This window comes from Anolis carolinensis, chromosome 3 (genome assembly GCF_035594765.1).
Source record: "Anolis carolinensis isolate JA03-04 chromosome 3, rAnoCar3.1.pri, whole genome shotgun sequence".
Classification (NCBI taxonomy): Eukaryota; Metazoa; Chordata; class Lepidosauria; order Squamata; family Dactyloidae; genus Anolis; species Anolis carolinensis.
The window spans coordinates 135,066,016-135,071,235 of NC_085843.1; the positions used below are offsets into that span (position 1 = coordinate 135,066,016).

Sequence of the window (5,220 nt, forward strand, 5' to 3'; positions counted from 1 at the left end):
TGCAAATGAGAGATATTATTACCCCCCCCACACACACACACACTCACACACAAACATAAGACATACTAAGAAGAAGTCCTTCACTTTATTCTGATGATTAGCATATATACCTAGTTTTGTCCAGATGTCATTGGGACTACTGTCTGACTATTTGATCCTTTCTCCAGCTCTGGAAGGGCCTACCTCAAAATATTTCCATGGCAAAATGGCAACGATAGACATACTCTCATTGTGGGCCTTTCCTTCCTTCATCCCTCCTCCTCATACATGTCACCTTTCTCTCCCAGAGACATCACAGAGGACCACTTCACCTAATAGCAGCCAATCCAGTGACATCACAGAGGGTCACAGTTTTTTGTCATATAAACAGACAGACAAGAATTTAGAGAGAGAAGATTAACACTGATACAAAGAAATATGTCTTTATTGAAGTAAATCAAAGAAGTAGTAATCAGATGTAAATACAGTGTCCCTCAATCAAAAGGAAGTTCATTCAACTAAAATTAGAGTTATCTGTTAATAACATTTCCAAGGTAGTTGAATTATTTTAACAAATTTCCAGACACTTAGGAACTGGAGAGTTCTGGCACATCATATTAACCATAGTGTTGTATGTCTCATTGGCATTAACTGATCAGTCTTAGCATCAACATAAATTAGTTTCCTTGAAGCAGAGAGATAATAGGACATAGCTGATGACTCAAATGAATTGGATATGTCTTCTTCACAATGCCAACACAGATTTCTAAAATTGAAATGAAGAGCTTCATTTCAATCCATGCAATATTCTCCTCTGTGAATAACCAGCAAAACTTGATATTGCTATTCAGGGTAGGTATCCTATTCCTTATTCAAGGCACACACCACATTCATAAAGACATTTATCTGTGTAATCACTACACCAGGTGGAAAAAACTGATTGATAACATCCATCTAGCTACCAAAAATGAAATAGGTTTCACAGGTCACCAATATTCAGCTAGACTGAATGCGTCTCCTGATTATTCATTAATTAGGAAATGAAGCAAATGATTACTTAAGAGATACATTTTGCAAAACATTGGTAATTTTAGTATCTTCCTGCAGAACAATCCAAGCCAAATATTCATCTACAGGGGGCATACATGATATAACTTCAAAAATCCACAGAGTTGGTTTGAAAAATATTTGGAAAATTGTCTTTATTAACAAGGAAACTAAGAGAGATAGTCATGAATTTCAGATATTTTAAGAAGACTTGCCAAAATGCACGTATTTTTTTCATATTTTAAATGAAAATAACTTAAGATTTTTAAATTAAAAATAACATATAATAGAAAATAAAGCTGAAATATTTGTCTACCCAGATGTAAGGCTCTGGGTATTTTACTCTTTAAAGCCTGGTTTTAAATCTTTAGGTATTTAAATATGTTAGTACTGACTAAAAGTTCCTATTACTGATGTATGGACCAATATAATCCACAATGCATTTGTTTCCATAGATCAGACACCTCTTCTACTCCATCTTCTGCAGAATGGTCCTTTGGAATTTTTCTTCATCATCATCATGTTAGCAGAAGCAATGGTGCTTTGCTGCCCTCCTTGCTGCAGAGAAGATTTTCAAATAAGCTCTAGCCTGTGTTCAGTCAGATTCTCTTTGAGTCTTCTGCCAACATTGCTCCAGTCTCTATCTCACTTGTAGAAAGAAAATCAAAAAGGTTAAGGCTCAGAACTAGCTCAGGTATTCCAAGAGAGGTTTGGGTTAAAGTTTGGAGCAAGAGGGAAAACAAAATAAAATAGTTGGACAACTGTGTAGAGTAAACTGTGAAATGAGAGAGATGTCGGAACTATCTATTTTGCCTTAGGATGATCAGTCAGATACAAATAGAGTAAATAATTATTCTTTGCTTTAAAAGGTAAAATAAAATAAGACCAAAGTAAATGCTAATCAGCCAGCTTAATCTCAATACCAGAAAAGGTTCTAGTACAAAAAATAGTCTGTGTGTGAGCTCTTAGAAACAAATGTTGTCATTATGAAAACATAACATTTTTTCAAATACAAAGTTTTTCTTGGGCAAAACTTATCTTTCTTTTTCATAGACTTACCAGTAAATTAAAGAATGCTGGTGGATGTAGTATATCTTGACTTGAGTAAGATGTTTAACAAGTTACCATAATTACTTTGAAGACAAGCTGGCAAAATTTGATCTTGATTATGTTAGTTATGAGCATTTTGAACTTGTTGATGGATCAGTCCCAAAGATTGCTCATCAATTTTTGTCTTCATCCTGGAGATACGTAATGATTGATGTGCAATGGGGTTCTGTGCTAGGCCTGATATTGTACAACATCTTTATTGATGACTTGAATGATGACATAAAGGACATGGTAATCAAATGTAGAGATAACTAAAAATTAACATGTGTAACCAATATAGAGAACAGAATTAAAAAAAATGATCTTGATCGTTCAGAGTACTGAACCAAAATTAATAAAATTCCCACAAGGTTAAATGTTGGGAAGGAAAAGTAAAATGCAGAATTATAAGATGGATGACATCTGGCTAAAAAGGAGTACATTTGAATGGGGCATTTAATACATAACAAGCTAAACATGAGCTAACCAAGTGACATTGTAGCCAAAAAGTCAGGAGAATTCTAGATTTCATCAGCAGTAGTAGCGACCAGACTGGTAAAATAATAAAACCATTATTTTATGCAGTCTTCAGTTCTGGACAGCACAGTTCTAGCAGTATTTTGATAAACTAGATCATGTCCGGGGGAGACTGATTAAAATGGTGAAAGGTCTGCAAGCCATTTCCTGTGGGGAAAGCAGCTAAGGGAGCAGAGAATGTCTACCTTGAAAATATTTGCATTTCTGATTGGTTGTCTTATTAAAGATTAAAACATGATTCAGTGGATCCGAACTGTGAGGAATCCATCTATGCATTAGGAAAACTTCCTGATGTAACATCTGTTTTACAGTAGAATGAATTACCTTGGAGGGTAGTGGAGTTTCCTTCAAAGGAACTCCTTAACCAGAGGTTAGATGGTCATTTATTAAGAATGTTTTAGCTGTTTTGGTGGTGAATCTGTACTGGCCACTTAATGTTCTGTGCTGGCTCCTCAGCAACCGTGATGGTAGCCAGATATACCTGGGTGTATCTGCTGCATGCCGTGTTGACATCCAGGTGGGCCAATACTACATTACTGCCATACTGTTATTTTATTTTTTTTGCCCACATTGCTGCTCCCTCTCCTTGCCAGCCATAATGTTCTAAGTACTGGACTATCAACTGTTGCATCTCTGATGTCATAATGGTGAGTAGATCTGACATCACAAATGTGACCACAGCAGTGTCGCTCACTGAAGCCAAGAGGGAGTGTCAGTGGCCATAAAGGGACAAGTCATGTTTTTCACCTGTGCAGATCAGCACAGGAAAACGATGATAACATGGTGTCCATCTGGGCAGAGAATTGGGCAGATCTGCATCTGACACAGTTGTTCAGATACCTGCCACCCCCAAGAAAACTCAGCAGTTGGCTATGTAGATGATGATGATGATGATGATCATGATGATGCAGATAACCCCACTATGGATCAGCATAATCATTTCTAGCATGTGTAAATGCCCCCTCTGTTGCATCCCTAGACTGCAGAGACATCTCAAGACCATGCTGGAGCCCCAGACTATAAGCAAAGCAAGTTGTTTATTGAAGAATATATGTAAGCAATAGCAAATCAAAGTTCAAAGTCAATGAAACAAGGTTTTAGTTCACCAGGTACAAAATACTTTAGAGTCTTGAATCAAGGGTCCATGAAAATCAAACACAAGAATAAACTTCAACAAGGTATCAAAATAGTCCAAGGAACAGGAACAAAACTGGAACAAAGAACAGAATCTTTGACTGGAACAAGGGATCCAAACTGCAAACTTTCAGGAACAATGACTGAATAATCCAAAATTCCCCAAGAGCAAGAACAAGGACTGGAACAAAGCTCAAGATACAAGCCTACATGAACATGGCATGAAAGTCCACAGGAACATGAAACAGGATTCTATGAAGCATGAAACATTAGTCCATGAACAGGAACAACACTCTCAATCAGCAAAGTTACCACCTCTGAAAATCTCTCTCAGAGGCAGTTCCTCTTAAAGCTGAAATCAAGGCCTCTTTTCATGGGAAGTTTGCTCAAAACCTTTTCTCATTAGCAACCATCTGCTCCATCTCAAAACCTCCCTTTCTTGTCTCTGTTGACATATAGCTTTCTTTCTGTCAACCTCATTAGTCTTATCACAACTGAAATGCCCATCTGCCAAGGGATCGTTTGACATTGACTCTCCCAAGGAATGTGGTTCAAGCTGTCTGCTTGAAACCAACAACAACAACAACAAACTTTATTTATATACCGTTCTATCTCCCGTGGGGACTCAGAGCAGTTTACACATAATACAACATTCAATACATATACATCATACAAAATACATGAAACCAATATAAAAGCAATTAACAAAACATATTTAAAATTCCAACATTTTAAAACAATATAATACCTTAATAAAAGCAAATGCAATCGCTCCCTTGGGTGATTCTATAGCCAATGGGTTTAAAATATAAATTGAACAAGATGGCAATATGGGCCAGGGTAGGACTCACGTGGTAAAAATAGGCATAAGCCAGAAGTGAAGTGTGACTAATAACAAGGAACCTAGGCCAGGATTACACCACTTCAACCTCCTGTATAGCTATCAGGTAGAACTAATAAAAGTAAAGACCATAACAAAATCAAAGGAGCAGGTAAAGTGCAGGACAGGAGTCATGTAGTGGCCAAGGTTTACAGGATTACAGAATAATCACTTCCAAAAGCCAATTTAGAACCCAAATTTCCATTTAATGGCTAAAGTGGCATCTAGGGCTTCAGATTATTCATTTCCAAAAACCTGTTGAAATCACCAAGTTTTCAAGTCCCTACGAAAAATGTTTATTGATGGAGCTAATCTCATCTCTTTGGGTAGGGCATTCCAAAGGCGGGGGGCCACCACCGAGAAGGCCCTCTCTCTCATCCTCACCAGCTGTACTTGGGACAGCAGTGGGATCATGAGGAGCACCTAACTGGAGGATCTAAGGGTCCGCACTAGGACATAGGGGGAGATGCGATTGTGAAGATATGTGGGGCCCGAACCGAAACCACTGTATGCATGTTCCCAGAATCCTCAGGAACAAACTCTGGCTGTCTAGG

At 37.7% G+C, this 5,220-nt stretch overlaps 1 long non-coding RNA gene across 2 annotated transcripts; it reads right to left on the bottom strand.

Moving 5' to 3' along the window:
• Positions 1–406: 406 nt before the first annotated feature.
• LOC134297594 (uncharacterized) lies at positions 407–4,880 on the bottom strand. 2 transcript variants are annotated; one of them, XR_010004390.1, is made up of 3 exons: positions 2,977–4,880; positions 2,086–2,342; positions 407–1,674 (listed from the first exon to the last, which is right to left on the bottom strand). It is a non-coding gene; the product is annotated as an uncharacterized LOC134297594 (long non-coding RNA). The 2 variants fall into 2 exon arrangements; XR_010004389.1 differs by lacking the exon at positions 2,977–4,880 and having other exon boundaries at positions 2,086–2,968.
• Positions 4,881–5,220: the final 340 nt, after the last annotated feature.